At 41.7% G+C, this 21,196-nt stretch overlaps 1 protein-coding gene across 1 annotated transcript in view; it reads right to left on the bottom strand.

The window, feature by feature from the left end:
* LOC139692857 (E3 ubiquitin-protein ligase MIB1-like) overlaps positions 1–8,524 on the bottom strand; it is a 142,477-nt gene extending 133,953 nt beyond the window's left edge. Inside the window, exon 1 of the mRNA XM_071591171.1 lies at positions 8,452–8,524. The gene's annotated coding sequence lies outside the window, so the exon portion shown is untranslated. The remainder of the gene's footprint in view (positions 1–8,451) is intronic.
* Positions 8,525–21,196: the final 12,672 nt, after the last annotated feature.

Genomic DNA, 21,196 nt, shown 5'->3' with positions numbered 1-21,196 from the left:
AATTACCTCCCGGACGAGTTCTCAATTGTCTCACTGTTTCGACGCCCGGTAATTTCAGCTTCCTATCTATAGCAGTGTGTCCTAGAGTTTAATATCCTAATCCTCTTCCTCTAGAAGGGTCTCCCACTCCTACATGTTATTTCACGTCGCTTCCCGGTATCACCGAACTAGATGCAATTTGAATCCCCCCCTTGGCACTCCGAAACCGCGGAACGCCTTGCATAAAGCGGCGGGGAAATGGGGGTGAATCCCGCTTTCAGAGCACGTTTGTGTCTGTATCTCACATCGGTCCGTCTGATTGCGAGCTCTATTCTCCCATGCAGCGAGTACCTCCCTATCTAGCCTCGCCACCCCCTCCCCCGGCTGAACTATTACGGCGGCGCTTAACTACCTACACGTTGCCGCAATGGCCGCTTTAACACTTTAAAAAACCCTCGCGGGAAGCGGTACCACCGGGTTACGGAACAATTTTTGCGACTCCAATAATCTCGATCCACCAAACCCCATCCTCCACCCATTCGCCCCCAAAATCCGTTGCGCGCGACATTACCCGGATTGGGTCCCATCCCTCACGCCACCACGACCGCCACCGAACGCCGAAAAAAAAACAAAACGACGTCGGTTGATTAACCCCACGAAGACTCGGATTTGCGAGAAGTTCATGCACAGGTAGCAAAAACCAAACGGTTCACCACCACCTCTCTCCCCCTAACTATCTTCCTCCCCCCTCTCCCCCAAAGATGCTCGGGCCCATCGCCGAGACTTGGCTGACCTCCTCTCTCCTCGAAACTTCGGCCGTTTTCGAGCGTACGCTCGGACTGAAAAAGTTTTGCAATTTGGGCACCGCGTTCGTTATGCGTGCGAAACCACGCCATTATGATCCCTCAGCGCGACTCACTCCATTTAATTATTTCCCTTGTGGTGTGATTAACTTTGGGGGCACCAGTTCACAAAAAAATAATTAACAGGTTGTCAAAAACTAGGCCACCCCATAATTTTGCTTAGGATTAATAAAGATTACTATTATCGTGGAATACGGTTATATTTTTAGAAAATGGCAAATAAAAAGTGTAGCATTAATCTTCCGAATTGAAAATTTTCAATTAAGTCCTAGATAAAATATAATACTAATAAATATGACACATTTATCACAGTATAGATAACTTAATGTGAGTAATATCATCATTTGAAGTAATCCACTATGGGGAAATGTTAACTTCATATCGCTAAAGAGAGAAAAAATATCATTTCCAAATCAATTATATTTTCGTAAGCACTGCTATAGAATGGACAGCTGCGCCCGTACTTTTTTGGTGTAAAAATCAAGACATTGCTGAGAACGATGGGGAAAAACTAAACAAATCCGGATCAAAGGTTCACTCTCAATCACAATCAAATACTAATACACATATCAGATCATGCAACTGACTACCCCAGGGTAATAAAGGAAAAATTAGTAAATTTCAGCTGTTGTACAAGCTTTGACAGGGTCTACCGCGCTTCTACTTAGTCTGGAACTCTTCCCAGCTTTCGCCAGTGATGAGTTCAATCCCTACGGAAGTAAGGAAATACCGCATAATATCGTTCGCTAACAGCGCAGCACACCTCTCTCGCCAGTTACAAAAATGCTTACTTAGCCACCGACTTCATAAAAATGTAATTTTCACCAACTGGCCGACGTTTTATCAACAACTAAATTAGAACAGAATATAATAAAATGAACGATTTCCGACAATCTTCACGACTAATATATGCGGCGTTGGATTACACATGAGTGAGGTCACATATTATTATTATTCGTAGGGACATGAGTTGTTGATTCTCTCCTCGCTTTTGTTTCCAGGGCAAGTAGACCTAACTGCTGGTTAATCCAGAGACCACACAAAAACTTTGCACCTGAAAGATCTTCCTCCTCATTCATTCTCCAGGAGAGAAGATTACATCAACAATGGGGCTAAAAATGGAGAGGAAGAGGGAGAGGGTGATAAGGAGTGAATACCGGCTCGATTGGCAGTTTCAATCGGGATACCCTCGCTCGGCATATCCACAAAATCGATTCAACCGAGGTGAAATATATAAAATCCGCCATTCCCCCACCACACACAACAAATGGGCATTTTTACGGATTCCCGGAGGTGGAAAAAAATGAAGGAGATAGCACACACAAGCTCGCGGATGGGGACTGATTGAGGGAAACAACGAGGGGATAAAAAAATTGTCAAAAATAAATTCTTGGCGAGAGGGACACGGGAGAGAGCGACACGCATATGGGACCGCGCCGTGGGAACCAAGGCAAGCCAGACGAGGAAGCCCACCCGCCCGCCACACCTTCCCTACCTACCCACCCAACCCCATTCTCCCCTCCCTGCGCCCCCCAAGCACACGCCCACCGCCACTTCATTCTGCAGTCTTAGAATGGTCGTGACACACCACTAATCGGTAGCACTTCTCTGGTCTCAAAGCATTTGCTGAAAATTTACTAAGACCAAGAGTACATCGCTCACCGAAGAGAGAAGTCTGCGCGGTCAAAGTTAAAATGCATGAGATTTTCAGCAATGGAACAAGTATAAATAAAAGGAAACCGTGATGTTTTTGGGACGAAGAAGATGATATACCCTTTAATGGAAGACTGCTAAGTCGGTGAAGCAACATTCGATGGGGACTCATGCGCTCGCAATGAAGCTCGACATTTGAATTCAATACCAACAAAATACGAGAATATAAATATGTATGTGATTATCAAACAGATCTCCTCCAGACGCTCTCCAAGGTCTTTACTATCTTAAGAACACCATAAAATGATGTCAGTTCTTGAGCGGCACTCAAACATGAAATTCTACACAAGCGATCAACGAAAAGGAGACTTGTACGCTCGCGCGATGTTATTATATTAATTACTGCAACACACTGCACATTGATCTACGTATACAATAGAGTGTCAGCCGCCGATAGCATTCATTGAAGAGGATAACGCCACAGGCACACACTACCCACATTTAATGCTATACAAAGTTAGAAACTGGTGCATAATTTCCATAAATTTAATGACGATAGTATTTGGGATTTTTATGTACTACATTGTTTATGATACAACCATTACACTCTTTACGAAATTCAGAAAGGTCTCTACAAGTATCTATTTTGAAAGAGGAATCATATAAGAGTATAAAAAACATGGCACTAAAATGTTAATCAATGGATATGCTCTGTTATTTAACACGACAAAATGCTCTTTTTTGTCCCTTCCGCGGTCTCTCCAATCTTACGAGATCTCGTATACATTTTTAAAACAACCGAATGAGGGAATTTTCAGAAATATTCCTCAGAGAAAAAGTAACCGCTACAAATTAACGTAAAAGAATAAACCTACGTTGAAATTCCACCAACGAATTTTTCTTGCCCAAGTTCTTCTACGATAATAACATTTTCTACGTTCATCATAATATATTTTCACCAACCTACTTCTTTTTTGCTACACTCAATTCATTTGAGCATGCAAACTTACGCTGAGAAAATTTCATGTTACCAGAGAAACCTAATGAGGGAAAATAGCATTGCTGATTTAACTTTCCATCACATTTTCACAGTGTCTATTTTTAGATTCCAATTCTTTGCTGCCTTATCCGCGTATTTATAGTATATGCATCTCTTAAGATAAATCTTGATCAAATGCTATTAAATTATTTAGCTTATTTTACTCTTACTATTTCTTATTGATTGGAGCTAAACACGCTGGAGGAGAACTTCTCTTTTCTCCAAAAACTAATCAATAAATATTCTTTTGAAGTTTAATTTCAATTGCACAGGCTTGCAAGTTCTGGGTATCAAATATTCAACTAATGCAACCTTGTTTTTGAGCCTACACGTACCAATGTACACGACTACTTCATCAGCAGTTAACGAAGTTTACCATTAAACACAGTACTGATGTTATCAACGGTACACGCAACAAAACAGGGCCAATGATTCTTCCTTTGGGAACACCCGTCGACTAATTCAGAGCATCATGCAATTCATACACCAGACAGGTTTTTTGTGAGGCACATCCACTGCTACGCGCTCTAATGTCTACTAATCTCTAATGTCTAAATCTTCTAATCTAATGACCCTCAATTCCCACATTTAGGATATTTTACATATTAGTATTTGTTTGATAATACGGTATAAAATTTATCATATGCACCCCCCTTTGCAGACAATACAAGATCCTCGTCATTTGCGAAATTAAGATCGCACAAAAGCGATCAAAATAAGATACTTCGGAGCACCTGGTGCGATCTTGGCCATCGGGAATTGGCTGCCCAGCAAGCGCGTGAATTGCGATGGTAAACCACACGAAACCTTTTTTTCCATGATATTACTACACCTTCCTCCTTTTTGCTGTACTGCGAGTTGTGTGCGGGAGGGACGTGCGGGAAACTGATCCCCGGAAACGGTCGCACCAGTAATCACTGGGATTTACACGTCTGCCCAATGAATTATGATCTAGTTACTGTATTAAAGCATACCTTACACTTATTCTTCTTCAATATCATTTTGTACGCAGTACCAAGTTTAACCTATGTGGTGTGCTCCTTGACCAGGGAATTTTTATGCAATTAAATGCGAAGTTTTCTTTTGGATTCCAAGCTCACTGACCTACGAACATGCTCGGAAACTAAAAAAAGCGGCTGATTTTTATCCTCCCATTGGTGTTTTAGGCATCACTCCTGAGTGACCCACTATCAACATAAAAATAAATCAATGAAATCACCTTAATTGGTATAAGTTAAATCAATGTAATCACTTTAATTCGTACGCCTGCACTGAATAAAATTCAAAGGACACAACATTAATATTGATTATTTGTGATTACTTTTATTATTAACACGTCGATAACAATCGCTTTAGCTCTAAAGCAATGTGTGCATCACATTAGCGATCCACACGTCCAAACAAGTGACAATTACGGACGCACCCATTGGTGAACTCGGTAATGATGACGCGCATGGGGGGATGTTTGCAAAAAAAGGGCTGACGGGTGGAATAAAATAATAAGAGTGGAGAGGGGGTGAGGGAGGTTTCAAAGGGGAAGGCTGGAGGTGGGACGCGTATTCCACCGACGCGGAGCCGCCGCCGGCCGCCCAGCGACGTCAGGGATGGCCATTTATCCCACGGCCTCCATTACCAGACCATAATGCACGGCAGCAACTTTTCCTTTTTTTTTAGATTTATCTATTCCGGGATGGCTTTGAGAGCACCGTGGGGAGGTGGGTGCGGGGATTTGGGATGCGCGGCATTCGGGGAGGAGGGGAAGAGAGAGAGTGTGTGAGTGAGAGAGGGAGAAAGAGGGGGAGACGGATTGGAGACGGATGAGCCGCCCCTTTCAGAGGTGAAAGAACAGCCGTAAAAATGGAGGGAGGGGAGAGGGTAAAAAATTCAAATTCCCTCCTCGTTCTCTCCGCACACGAGGAGGATGAGCGGAGAGGATTTTCACTCGGTTGTTATAACTATTATGACGCCACCTCTAAAAGTGGAGTGGAGAGGTTATAATCCAAAGTCGGGATTCAACGACCCAAACTTCGGCGCTAGATTTCCGCGGAAACTACCAACCAAGACACTTGAAAGAAAAATCCCCCGCAGTTATTAAAGAGATACCCTGGCGATGGCTGGGAAGGGAAGCTGTGCAAGTGACTACAGCTGAGGTTTCATTGTGCCAGAGTTTAGCTTAAGAGGTAATGAAAGAGACTTAATACTCAGATACTGAGCGTGTAGAGGTCTGAGGACGAAACAGCGTAGAGCTCATTCCGATGATAATGGGAATATCAGGTAATTGAGTCGTAATTGCAGTGAATGACAGATAGTTTTGATGCCGAATATCCGGGAGCTTCAGGTCAGTAGAATGATCGAATGAACGAAACACTGCAAGGTCAAATTTTGGAAACCAACGGTTGCCATTGCAAGACGAAAAGAACATGAAAACAAAGAAACCCATTTCCGTAAGTGTCTTCCTCAAGAAAATAGCGAGTCCAGGGAGGTCACGCGCACACCTTCAAATGAACTGAATCGTGGCTGCCAATTTACAGATTGTAGTCGTTTCCGTACATCAACTATGAAAAAATAGCTTAAAAAATTATTTAACTCAAGATACTGAATGATTCACCGATAAAAAAAGTTTCTTTTTCGTATGCGTTTGAAATAATTCGCTAAGAAATTTTTCATATCAGAAAATATTCCATATTCTAATTTGATGAAGACTTCTTTCACGGAAGTCGCAAAAGAATCTCCTCAATAAACGGTTCAAAAAAGATACAATGGCATTCCAGTCGGAACTATTCTCGAAGTAAACACTATATAACAACCCAAAATTATTATTGTTTTGTTAAGTATATCGCGAGGAGCTTGATTAAAATCACATTCACGCTCTTCAATATTTGAAGAAAAAACTGAAGTTTCGGATCAACTTCCTCATGAGCATCACCAAACCCTGCTTATCACTGTCTTAACTGCAGCAGCAATGGGCGATCAGTCGAGCTCAAGCATTTCATAACGGAGGTGAAGAAATGATTTCCTATAGACATTATTGGTTTAATGAATACCCTAACTAATTCCATTTCCCAATTCCTTCTTCTTGGAACGTTCACCTAAAATATTTGTCTCTCTTTCAGGTTACTCTATTTTAAAATAACCATAATTACTATTTTTCCATCGCTAAAATTACGATTTACTAGTCCTAGTTATTTTTAGGAGCAGTCCCATACAAAATTCAAAAACCAAAAACCGGAAGCCAAATCGTTCATTAGACGCTTCAAACTTAAAAAGTCAAAAATGAAGGGAGATAATATTTTGCACAAGCGCATTTGACAGGTGCGTACAGTATAGAACACTACAAGCATGGTGATCACAAATTCAAGCAATGCAATATTTCATAAAAATGTTATTATACTAATATCCGAGTTGAGAAATAATTAGTGACAGACCTGGATGAGATGATTTCTCATTGAGTAACCACCTAATCGCCCTTAGAGATGCCAGATAAAATAATTTAAGACGATCCAACTGAATAGACCACACAAGGAACAACTCCTGCGTCATTGGGACACATTACGGGACAATGGACCACCCGTCAGAATGAACCAGAAGCAATTTTCTGCACGCGTAACGAGAAATCCAAATTAATCTCGGCGTGTGAATACTAATACACTCTACACCGCTTTGCAGTAACACGTCTTGACTCTGGCAGTTAAACTTCCCATCATTCGGGACCCTATAAAATGCCTCAAGGGCTAATTCAACCAAGCGCTCCCCCCTCCCCAGAATTACTCCCCATTCCCCTTCCCCACTCCCCCACAACGCACTCCACACCACCCGCGCGCCCTTAATGAATTCCTGACCCGGGCCGTGTGCACGCAATACAATGGGAAGAACAAGAGAGGTTCCCACCCTTCTACCCGCAATTCTAACCCCCTCCCCATTTGCGTCTCCCGGTGATTCCCCCCCCCCTTGCCGCCGACTCCTCTCCCGTGGAAAAAAGAGGCGCGGATGGAGAAGAAGGCGGCTCGAGGGGGGAGGATGAGAGGGACGATGTTGGAATTGAGGAGGCGTCGTCCCCACACGCCGCCGCCGGGATACGTATGTTCCTCCCTCTCCCTCTCTCTTCTTCCTCAAGGAGGAGGATGAGACAGGAGGGGAGCCTTGTGGTAATGGACGTGTTCCTCTCGGGCGGGCACGAATGTGGAACGGCGTTTATAGTCCCTCCCCCTCGCGCCTTACCCGCCACCATCACCTTCCACCTCCCACGCCATTACGCGTCCGTGTAAGGCAACACGTGCGGGAAGGGGCGGAGATGGGTGGGATGGTGAGGGTGGCGTTTGGAGGGTTGGGAACGAGGGGGTTTTGAGATCTGGTAGGAGTGCCGACGGGAAGATTGTCTCTCTCTATGCTCGGGAGGAGCAGTGGCGGAAACAAGGCAGCGGGAAGCGTTCCTCGCAACTGGGGGATAAAAGAAATTTCATTGCGCTCCACCCCACTGAAATACCATATTCATTTGCATCAACATGGCTGAAATTCGCGTCAAAGATTGACGACGCGGATCCCTGAGATGAAGTGGTGCCGCTCGCTATCTAAATTGCCAACACGGACATCAGATGATTCGATCAGTCGTGCCTTCCGAAATTCTAATTTTGATCACATGATTGTGTCTCCAGAGAAGAACTGGAAGGATTGAACTATTTGGGAATAAGATTAATACCAGAGAAAATGTAAGGGCATTATTAAGCGGGATAAAGCGAGCCAAGAACGTGCAGAACGAGAAACATTGATCCAGAGCAATAAACGCGTCTCGAAATTGGAAAATATTTTATTTCGGCAAATACGTATGCGCTCTGCATCGCTACTGCGAGACAAGAGTAGTGGAAGTTGCAGGGAAAGACTGAAAGCAATGGAAAGATGATACCAGAAAAATAATCTTACCATTAACGGAATAGTGTCTTCGAAAGAAGGGGAGAGTAGTGAAAAGTTCAAGAAAAAGGCTGAAACTAAGAAGTGGTACTCGTATTCAGAGATACGAGGGCAAGCTGATGACTTGCTGTAGAGAGAACAGAGATCCAAGGAAAAGGAAGAGCCTGGATGAGACCGGATAAACCAAACAATGCACCCACGTGTGAACGAAGAAATGCATATGCGGACACGCAGAGGCCATCCGATCGGAGGACTAGCAGGAGAGCCATGGCAAACAAATCACAATGACTGCGACTATGCGCTGCGCGTGACTTTCGATTCGCGACTTTTCCACATTTTCGTGACTCTCGCGAGGCAGTGCTCCGTGCAAAATGCCCTCAATACAAGGAATGCGGAGGTTTTTGAAGGGAGAGAAGAACAGGGAGGAATAAGGGGATTTGGACCTTTCACACGGAGAAAATTGTCTTCCTCTCCCTCCTCGGGGAAAGTTGGGACGAGAGGGGGAAGGAGGGCGGGGTTGAGGATGGAGAGAAGCAGGGAATTAGTGAAAGGTGTCGCCTACTCCCGGTCGAAGAAGGAATGGTTCTCCCGGCTGTGCGGGCGGGTGGGTGGGTGGGGCCACGAAGGGGAGCCAGAAATGGGGGGGAACGCCTCCGCTTGGCGCCTCCGCTACCGAAATAGACGCGCAAGACATCGCATCGCCGCGGAGGAAGAAGAGGGGGAGGAGGTTAGTGGATGAGATGAAGTCTTCCGAGGTAGCGCGCGAGGAAGGAGGGGCACGTGCTGGACCGGGAGAGGCAGAGGGGGGGACGGTGGTGAGTGATACGTGGGAGGGGGGTCGCCCTGCGGTTCGCCGGGGGGGTGGAGGGGCCAAAGGAACGCGTGAGGAATGGGGAGAGATTGGGTGGGGGGGCTCGTTCATCGGAGCGGCGACGGCTTAAGTCACTCATCCCCCTCGCATGGGTGGGGGTGTGGTTGACGGAGAAGGACTGGGACAGGTGGGGAAGACGTTCCCCCCGCGCCTAATGCTCCCGTTTTGAAGCCTCATTCCCCCTCCAGCAGCCCTTAAAGAAGCGGAGTCACTAAGAATTAATTTATTTTGAGTGCACTGAGGAGAGGCAATTTTGTAATGATTCATACTTTGCTCGGCGAAAGTTGACACCCGCCACTCCACCAAAACACATTTAAGTAATTGGGTGCCTATTAAACAGGCTTTGTCAGGGACAGTCTCAATCGATATTTAACGAACCAACGAACAAATCAAACAACCGTTGCCTTTAACGATACGTGCCACCGAAAATGTACAGTAGTTATCAACTCGAAGGTCGGTTTGATAGGCGAGGGTAGAGCTCACCTAGTGCTAAGCCCAACGGCGTGCGAAATTCAGTCATGAGGGTACGGGGGTCACTTCCTTTCCCTATGCCACCTATGGTATCCCAGGAGGATCTGGTGCCCGCAAAATTACCAGCTCGGGTGAAGCTAAGGGTACTCAAAGTCACCGAGAATCGAGCCCAGGCTGTCTGATTATTAATTCAACGCATGACGCCACTAGGCTTCCACACGGTTCTTGCCATACGAATAACAGCAGAATCATTTTTTGATTCTGTAATCAGCGAAATCAAAGGCGATCGTGAGAGAGAGCACTGTTCGGGAACAAAAAGACAATATTCTCTTCTCTAAGTAATCAATCATCTGGGCTCTTGCTTTCATGATTTGGCATCAAACAATGCTTATTCTAGTGCAAAAATCCCAAGTGCACTAGTTGGCTTCAGAAAATATGTAAATAAAACTTCTCAATAATTCTTTTGTTTCGCCCCGGATTGCTACGATGGAATGCCCACGCGCCCAAGTAATACCTGTATAAACAAAACACGAAGTGCACCAGCTAAATATATTCTGAATCAAAGTAAATCAACATAAATAACAATGTCACGACATCTGAATACATACTTTGGCACCAAGCAGTTAGGCCCTTGGCCAGAATTGGAGAAACTTTGGGTCCCTATGACCTTGTGAGTGCATTTTTGCTGGCAGGCGGGCCACTGGTAAGGCATGGTCTTAAAGAGCTCACGACATTATTTTCCTTCAGGTAGAGCACTTCGCCTTCGTGGGGGAAGAATATGCAGTACTCAACGAGCCAGACATTCTCCAACTACGCTTTGAGTCGAGGGATAAAACATGGGACTAATGCCATAATTTATCGAATACGGCAAAGCCACTACTGTCACCATATGACGTTTTCCATTAGTTACATCTAAATATGTAATCATGCTTTCCAATTTCGAAAAATTGTTAAATTGTGAGAATGCCTAAGCAGACGTTTCCGAACCAACATTTCAAGTCACGCATAATTTCGTTTTATTTGTCTATATCCTCTACTAACATAGCATAAAACAAATTGTGATCTATTATAACATTCGGGCCTGATGTGGCGAATATATCCGTATTGAAATGGACATTTGCAGATCACAATGATAACAACTACTTTATTCACGGCCGGTTTTGGCGCACATCGTGAATGTCAAGAATTGCAAAAGTTGAACAATATTTGAATAATATAATATAGGAACAACGAAATTTTCATTATTGGAATGGTGTAAAATTTTCATTTAAATATAAATATGCATTTCTCCAAAAAAATATGGAGGTGGATACTCATTCTCGACAGAACTCAAAAAGATGGTTTTGAAGGGTTAGTCTACCGACATATACAATACATGCAGTTCAGATGCCCACTTACTTTCATTACGGGAACTACCATTCATTCACCCACGAGAATTGGCTACCGACAAAGGTTGATCAGCTTACCTACAAAGAAGAAGAAAAGCTCATTAGAAGAAGAGAACACACTAGATAACATGCATTTCTGAAAAAAATTACCAAAAAGAATTCATGAGAAGATGAACCACATTTCATTTAAATAGCTTTAACCAATAAAATAGGCGCAAAAAATTTAATAAATGAAATATACAAGCAATCATATTTAAGGGCCTACCACACTAGTTCATTTTCAAAATTATTCAGGCTGCGAATGAAATTCATAGAGCCAGAAATAATTACAATAGCAAATTTAAGGGAAGCAAACAAGCCGCCCTTGCCATTGAATAGAGAAGACTGGTGATGCCAGATTACCAGGCACTGACTGCGAGATTTTTAGCTTGTAACGCGGGTTCTTTTTGACGGCCGTCACTCACGAGAGGAATGGTTGAAAAGGTACGTGGGAGCTAGACCCAACCGCCAATCCGACTCCGTCCCGACAAATATGGCGAACACACACTCGGTCCATAATAATGACAGAGATCACACTTACGAGGGCTGTGGGTCCGGTAAGGCGGGGGCGTGGAGGGAGGGAGGGATGCATTGATGGGAGTAGTACACGTGAGGCGAGGGGGGACTTCCCTCCACGTGATGGCAGTTTTGCTTTGAGCTAGTGCGTAACCACTCACGAATGCACAGAAGCATGTAGAATCAAAATGAAAATTTGACCGCGGAGACTGTCAGTTCCGCCGGACAGAATCGGGAACGCATAGGATTAAAAACCCACCATGCACCGGAATAAAACCAGAATAATATCGAGAAAATTCACACTGGCTTCGTCAACTCTCTATTTTTACCTGTCCGCCAACAGTTTTGATTACGAACGTCTAACGGATATTGATTGCATAGAGTATGCATGCAAGTAAAGCTACTAGGCGTTGTCTATTCTTACTGATTCCATATTTACTCATGAATCAATTCCTTTGGAAGAAAGTGAAGAAGTTTTGATTTTTCCACAAGAGAAGAAAGGAAAATATCTGCGGCAAAATGTATTATCTCATTTAATAAAAATTCTATGAAACGACGGCGTCAATCCATAGAAGTGCTACACACTCTTAGCAAAATGATAACTTTGGATTTTTCTGCATCTACATTTTACCATGCAAGCACGACGGAAGAGTGTGTTGCGTAGAACGCCATAAAATAAGGCCGGAGCACTATTATAATGATACAATTCAAGAAAAAAATGTAAAGGGAATTGAATTTAACTTAAAGTTAAAAATATATTTTTTGCATCCTTAAAAGGTGTATAATTAATTTATTTCCACCGAGAATAACCCCAAAACACATTCAATCGCGACTCATCCTAGTTAAACCGAGGAATTCAATCCGGTGGAAGGTGAGAGAAAGACTAAGTACCGAACCTATAGCATTTCAAATTCGTGCACCTTGGGCAGTCACTTTCCCTGTGCCATCTGCGGTCTTCCTAAAAGTTCTGGTGCCATGGAAATCACACGGATTAGTTTTAGACGTGGGTTACCAGTTGCATCGCCACGATTTGCGCACGGAGCCTACCAGTGACGAACGCCTCACTCTGTACGCGGCCAGGCTGTCCCTCGGAAAAAATAAATACAAAAAGAAGCAAACGTCCTAACGCTCTAGCAGCCGATGGAGGTAAGACAACGCCAAAGTGCTTCGTGAAACCTATGGAAGATCAAAGTTTCACGGACTGTTGGCTGTATTACTAAGAATGGAAGAAATAATAAAATACAATGCATGAATGATGAAAATGGAGCGGAACTACGAGGGTCATCCGGAAAGTAGTACCCGTTCGTGCCGCATGAAGTGCTGACGACGCGAGTAGCCGCTGGACGAGGTCAGATAGCTTCAGTGGCTTGTCTGCCTTCTCTGAGCCAAGTTGCGTGACGCTAGCATTGCCTGTGTTGTTTCTGTGATTGTTTACAATGTTTAAAAAAATTGAGAACGCCGCCAGTTGTGAAGTGAGGGCAGTGATTAAATTCCTCAATGCAAGAAACGTTCGCCCATGTGATATTCATCGCCAATTAAAGGAGGTGTATGGAGACAATGTAATGGACGAGTCGTCTGTTCGGCGGTGGTGTCGCAACTTCAACATGGGGAGGGGGAACACACACGACGATGAGCGTTCGGGGAGACCGTCTGTCATTACAGACCAACTGGTGAGCTCAGTTGACGAATTCGTGAGGAACGATCGGCGCGTCACAATTGATGACATCTGTGAGCATTTTCCCAATGTTTCTCGAACAATTGTTCATGAAATTGTTAAACACCATCTGCATTATGCAAAAATTTGTGCAAGATGGGTCCCTCGCGTATCTCAATGAGCTGGCGGCGAAGGACTATGCAGCAGGAATACAGAAACTTGTCACACGTTATGACAAATGCCTTAATTTGCTTGGAGATTATGTTGAGAAGTAGTTTAAAGTATCCTCTTTCAAATAAAATTTTTTATGTTTGTTAATATTTACTTTTGTCTTTATTTCACGAACGGGTACTACTTTCCGGATGACCCTCGTATGTCTACATCTTACTCATCAAGTCTCAATGAGAACGTGTGGCAGGGCATTGGTTTTAAATCATCAAAAATTAGTGTAATTGATGAGCATTATTAATCGATGTCATTTTATCGATGATAAAATTTATGGTAGTCAGAGCCCGTGATCATTTATCCTGTCACGTAGCCACGAATTGTGGGAGGGATGGCGAAGGGTTCCTTAAATCGGTCTGTTCGGCAGACGGCTGGTATTAAATTCTCGTTATGACTTGCTTACCAATGCCTTCGTCAGTAATGACGCACGGTAGATTAATAACATAAATGGATAATTTTATTCTGACGTAGGGCAGCAATAATTGCTGGTATTCTGCATTAAAATCATTAGATATTTACGGACTGCAAATAAGTCCTTCAAATATTGGGAAAAGAGAAATCTATGGAAAGCATTGATATAAAGAAAAAATCTGACAAATGCGATCCAAGGAACAACAGTTCCTTAAAGATCGTAAAGGAAGAAACAAAGGCGATGAGACGCTGTGGAAGGCAGATGCAGTAGAGCCAAACGATGGGAGAGTTTTATCGCAAGAAAGCATGAGGTAATAAAACGAAAAAAGAAAGTATGTCTATCTAGGAAGGATGCGTCAACAAATCTCAAGTCTCATACTGATTATATGTAATCACTGGGTTATAATTCCCTAATGACTAATGGGTCATGTTATTAAAGCAATAATTGCATTTAATAATCCTCTAAAACAATCATATACTTTAAATAACATCCTGTAAACTACAAAAGGCATTGTCCCAACTGTTTCGGCAAGCAGCATACCCAATGCCATAAGAAGCTTCTTGGAAATACACCTATTATTTCGTGTCAAAATGAATCCGTTCCATATTTCAAGGAGGATTTAACTATAATTTAACCTAACTCGTTTTAAAAATTTAAACTTGACGATTCATTTATTCATGTTCGCTGGCATGTTTATCGCAACAGCGAATGAATTGAAATTATGTATTAATATTCTTGCTGCTCTTCAACGAACTACTCCAATTTTTCAAGAACAGTTAGTTCAGAAACTTCTCTTTTTCTTAGTAAGGGAACCTCGAAAAGTCCGTTTAATATAATCTAAAAATTCCTTTTTACAATTCCATTACTGAACTCCGAAAAATTAAGTAGCTGTGGCTAAATCTGTACTTTAAGAGCAGGCAAAATAGCAATTCAGCAAACTTGTAAAGGTATGCCAAGACTAATTTTAGTTATAATTTTTTTATTCCTACAGTAAACCGTGCATTTCCCTAAACAGGGATAGAACGTAATAATGTGCCAAGTAATATTAACCAAATACTTTTTTTACTATTAAAGCTGGGATTGGTATGCAGAATTTTGGAAAATTAGTATGACTTGAAAGGGCAAAGACGACATTTTACCATCAATACGCCATTTCATTTTCGTAAAACGAATGAAAATAGGTAATTATAAGAGATTCAATACCATATAAAATTATCATGGTAAGTAGGAATTTTTAAGTTAATACCACCACCACGGACTTCCCACGCGACGAGCAGACATTTATTGCAGTTAAAGAAAGTAAGAAAAAATTAATGAGGCCATTACACTTTACTCCCAGCTCTGGGGACGAGAAGTACAGAGCTAGAGTTCAAATGGCATAAAAGCGCCCGAAGGAATCCCAAGTTTTGTCAAAGTTTTCGACGAAAAAGATGATAATTTGACCGATAAATTGGGAGGACAAAACGACAGTGGCTGAGGGTGTTTTTACGCAGTACAGAGCTCGTGGGAGGCAAGAACCCTCACTCGAATAGTGACTACTCGAGTAATGATGTTCCCGCTGGTTCTAACCATTCCCTCTTTCACATCCACGTGAACTAAGCGGCGGTGCATTATCCACCGCGATAAGTTCTGAGAGCAGCTTCGATGACGACGACTGCGCAGTTATGAATCCGCCAATTTCGCCGAAAACCTAATGAAGCCCTCTTTTCCCATTTGTTCACTGACTTCTTCGACGAATATGATGACCTACGTACGTTATTTTACGAGGGCGGCGCAATCTACGCAAGGAGAATTTTGAGCGAGGGTGGGCTAAGTGTATTGATTACTCCGGGGTAAAAGGCACACAAATCTATGATCTCCACGCACATATCTTTGCGTGACGGACCTTAAAAGAAAGATAACGTACTTAATTTGAAGAATGATGGTCAATCAATGAAAATGAATAGTTCTAAACGTGATAATATAAACACAAGCACTTTCGTTCTGTTTACCATAAAAATATCTTAAACAATATTTTCCTGACGTGACTATACGTCGCACCGTGCAGGCGGTCCGATCTCCAACCCGCGCCAAGCGCCAATCGCCTGCGAGCGTTCGTTCAGGCTAGATCAGGTTTTTAGTGCACACCTCTCGAGTGACTCCGTGCAAGCGCAGCGAACAACTAAACAGCGATATGCCATCAAATTTGTGATGGAATGGGGAAATCGGTTACGGAGGTGTTGGGCATGATTCGCCAAGTGCTCAAGGATAAAAGCATGCAACAAACTGCAGTAGCACAAGCTCTTCAAAGATTACCGAGAGAATGTGGAACACGAGCCCCGCGCTGGACGGCCGTTAATGTCAAGAACTGACGACAACGTGCAATGTGTGAGTTAAGTGCTGAATTCAGACCGTCAGTTACTTGTGCGTATGATCGCACATCTTATTGGCATTGATGAGATGACAGTGAACACCATTATCACCGAAAATTTGGTGATGCGAAAGATCTGCGCTAAATTCGTCACGAAGGCCTTGACGGACGACCAAAAGTAGAGTTGAGTGTCTGCTTGCGAAGATCTGAAACGCGTTGAAGAAAACCCAGACATTTTGAACAACATTTGGACAACAACATACTATTTCCTATTCCCAAAAGTGAAATTCTCCCTCAAAGAACATCACCATGGAACCCTAAGTGCCATCGAAGACGCTTGCACGCGTACCCTTGAGGGCCTTCCAGAATCCGTCTACCAGGTAGCCTTCGATTCGAGGAAAAGCCGCTGGCAAAGGTGTTTCAACACTTAAGGTGCGTACTTTGAAGGATTTTGAGGAATTGTAGCAGTATCTGAAATAAAAATATTTTTCCGAAACTTGTCTCGATACTTTAATACAAATCTATATATACCAAACATAATTTAGTGATACCGAAAACACATTTTATATTGATAAGTAATGAAATAAATACATATCTTCCAGTTAACTGGCGAGGCTACCGGCCAGGAAAAGCGTGTGAATTTGATCAGTTCCACTGATATCAACTTAGAGTTATTTTACACATGTGTATCACGGTGCAAAATCAATGATTAATAAGTGCACCGCGCATAATACATCCAATAGTATGCCATCGGCAAGAAAGAAATTTTTCACTACTTATTAATAAAAAATATAATAATAACATTCCGCATTCACGTAATTAGGTGAGGACTAACTTTGGATATACATCCTAAAAACAGATTTTTTCTACTCAGTGAGATAAAATATTTTTACAATTAATTGCGCATGTAGTTGTGTTACTCAATCAGATTTTACAAACTGTACTGTGAAACCTAAAGCGATGGGATAAATTGGAAATGAAAAAAAATCTATGCCATTTATGTACCAGTAAAAGCTGTAGTGGGGGAAAGAGCTGCACGCTTGAAAAAAATTACGCACTGGGTAGGAAAATCAGTCAAAAAAAAGGACGGCTCAGAAAAATGATGAAATGGAGGGAGCATTTAAATGAAGAAAACTTCTACACGCATGTCGACGAAACGTAAAGAAAATTCGATTTATTAGACATACTCCACAATTCAGTCAAGGCAATCACAAATTACAGTTTAAAAGAAATTTCAAAATAAAAAAAATAATTACTAGTGAAAATAAGAATTGCGACCCTCTACGGAAGCATCGTGAACAACTCTGCGCATAAAAGTTTCAATGCTTTCAAAGACAATGTTTTAGTCCTTAGAATAACTTATCGATATTATTATTGAAATCCAAATGTCCTAAAAACCATGCCTACCTGTATTTCCACTACCAACAATAAATACATAATCATCATTAATTTCCCACCATGAATGTTATTTTCGTTTTATCAAAGAAAATGACAGTATCAGCAACGAAATTGCTTAGTTTTTACCGAAAAACTCTATTCAATTCAAGACTACGATAATCAAATGATATTATACATAATTAATAATGCATTATTAATTAAAACAATCTATATCAGTAGACAGGTGAATTATAATACTGTTCATATACATTATTAAGTTTAAATTATAATAAGCGATTGCTTCTCAAGCGGTATGAGGAGGTGAACGAAGAATTGGTACACCCGGATATCATTATCATGCCAAAGATCGCTCGACTAAATCAACATTCAGAGGAATTGAATGGCAAAACGTACAAATCCGTTTTCTTTCAGCAGCTAAAATTCCTTACGAATAAGCTGCCGGAATGGGGATTTCACATAAATGTTACAAGAAATTAATAATTCGTTGTAAATTCACTGTTATATGCTACTAATCTCTACCAAATTAGGGCACTGATATCACGAATTTCGCAATTAATAAAAATGAATTTCGTTATTTTTTTCCTTTCCGAACTTTGTAGGTACAGATATGTCATTTACGAGCAGTAATATTCTATGAATAAAATGATTGGTTGCTTCTTACGTAAAGGCAGAATGCTACTGCGTACTCAGTGCAGGCGCGGGAAAAAACTGTTTATCAACTTGGGCTACCATTTGAGAAATTTCTCGAGGTTCCAGAAATCATGCTCTAGCATACTAATCCCATCGTTTGATTTCCATTAATCTCACAGGACATATATCTCCCCTGGAAATGTTTACGTTGCACACTATATTGACCCAGGGATTTCATTGAAGTATTATCATTAAAGGCCATGCTAACCGTATGTACATTGGGTTTCTAGCTTAGTGCGTTAATCAATTAAAACCTTCTAGATGAGAGGGGAGTGGTTACTAATACATGGATATCATAGAAATGCTCCCGAATTTGATCTAACGTCATGGTTATTTTCATAAACTTAAAATGAAAATATTTTCAAGGTTATGTAGTTGTCTTGCTCCACTTATATCTTGCATCTCAGAATTATAATCCACCTTAAAACTCTGGGAGGATAGTTCACGTGGGTCAACGTTTCGGATAAATTCCATCCCACTTTGCTCCCTCTTTTTCTCCCTCCCGAGACTGAGACCGACGATGAGAAAAGGTCAAAGTAGTTTTGAAGGTTCAGCATACAAGACTTTTCGTTGAGGAACATACATTTAAATGCTCCCTCCATTTCACAATTTTTCTGTGACGTCCTTTTTTTGACTGATTTTCCTACCCAGTGCGCCATTTTTATCAAGTGTGCAGATCTTTCACCCTCTCGCAATTTCCAATTTTTTGAACACACGACTTTCTATCAATATTTATTTAAACGAAAAAGCAAATATTAAAAACTGGATCATTTAGACTAAAAATATCATGGCTCAAAATTGTCAAACCAATAAGGATAATATCGTTCGTAGTTACTGCTAACAAATGACCACTTCGGCAATCATTACGCTTCTTTAAATATATAATACCAGGTGAATCCTTAAAAATTAGATCTATCAAAATTTTAATTAGTTCAATCCCCGGGAAACAAATTTCAGAGAAAGCTAAATAAAACGACGTCCAATGCTGATTTGCAGGGAATTTACGAGGAAAATATGGAATGACAAGCCCTACACACTCCTAAAGAACACGAAGCGTTGAGGAGAAACTGAGTCACGTCGAAGCCAACACGTTTTGTATGAAATGCAAAAATTATAACGCCGCACTCGAGCGAAAATGGTGAACACTTCTTTGTGCGGGGTGAGGAAGGCGAGCGAATATGCTTTCAGCGGTCTGAAGTCTGTTCGCCGTTAAGCTGAGAGTGACGTAAATGATTTTCACGATGACGTCACGGTTTCCCTACGATGACGGAGAAAGAGGGGAAGAACTTCGATGACAAATTTTCCTAGGATTTCGATCGCCGAGGATGCGTAAGAGAAAACGAAAGTTCCACGAAATATGAGGACGGAGAAAAAATGCGACGTGACGTCACTCTCACTTAAACGGCGAAAGGGCCATAATCACGATTCCCTGGGGGAAATGAATAACATCTCCAGGCAACCACGTCCAACCCCACCTCGCATATCTGCCGTGAAAGACTTGATGGGTAATATTCAGAGGGATTTTGTGTAAGGGCTTTCGGAATCAGTGAAGAGAGAAAAAAAATATGGGTCGTTTATCATAAAGAGTTCTCTTTCACACTTTAACACACAGGTGTTCCATTCACTCATAAAAATCATTTGAAAAAATTATTAAGGTTTCTCAATCATACGAATGAGGGTGCGTTTCAACCTATCGCCAACACTTGCGTAATTATTAATCTAGCAATTATTTCGAAGAACCGCCATTGTTTCCAAAACTGACGAAACTACATTGTATTTCAAGCGTAGTAATTTACGCTTGACTCACAACGCTAAATGCAGCAGGAACGATCACATTTCTGTGAGCTGAAAGTAGTTCAATTTTCTAACTGTGCACCTTGTGACAGTAGAAGAAAGGAGAATTTTGGATTACCGGGTTGGAGGGATAAGGAGAGAGGTATTTTAAACAAAATATCAAGGGGCGAGGAAAAAACGAAACGCCAAAGAAGAAAGTAACGCAGAAAAATCCGCCATTTCAGGTGCGACTCCGTGAAATTTGTTATTTACGCAGGAAAAATCAATGGTTTGTTAAAAAAAATGCTGTCTCCAGCGTAACTTTATAGAATTTGTATAACATATTAAAATGAAATTATTGACTTTGTAATTCCACACACTTCATTTAGATCACGACCCAGGTTTCGATGTTGAACGTCATCATCAGGTTACGACGACTGACGATGACGTTCAGCCTCAAAACCTGGGTCATGTTCCAAAAAAAGTGTGCGGAATTACAAAGTCGATAATTTCATTTCAATAGTTCTTTGGTTGAATGCAACCCCACCAAGGTGTGCGATAACTTTCAGGGAATTTTTAACATCCCCTTCTATTCTGCATACTACCTGTCAACACGCAATGCAATGTCAACCGTTTTATAACGCACAAGTATCAGTTCAAAACGAGCCATTAATAACTTAACAACGGTAAAATAAACCATTCTTACTTTATTTCGAGTCGGGAATTCAATTTCACGAAAGACGCAAAATAATATGACAGAATAAACGTTCTTCAAGCAATAAGAATTTTCTAAATCAAACAATACTCATGTTAACGTAATTATTGGCTTCGACTTTACTCTGCCATATACCGTTCTACTCATCAATCGAAAGAAAACATAAAATGCAGGCTAAAATGCTAACGGTGGGCTAATTATTATATTTTCTTCAATAGATACCAACCATAGTAGCTACTAAATGAATATTAAGGG

Source organism: Hetaerina americana, unplaced genomic scaffold (assembly GCF_022747635.1).
Source record: "Hetaerina americana unplaced genomic scaffold, ioHetAmer1.1.p SCAF_42, whole genome shotgun sequence".
NCBI lineage: Eukaryota > Metazoa > Arthropoda > Insecta > Odonata > Calopterygidae > Hetaerina > Hetaerina americana.
The sequence above is the reverse complement of the archived record's forward strand: the minus strand, read 5'-3'. Positions and strand labels throughout refer to the sequence as shown.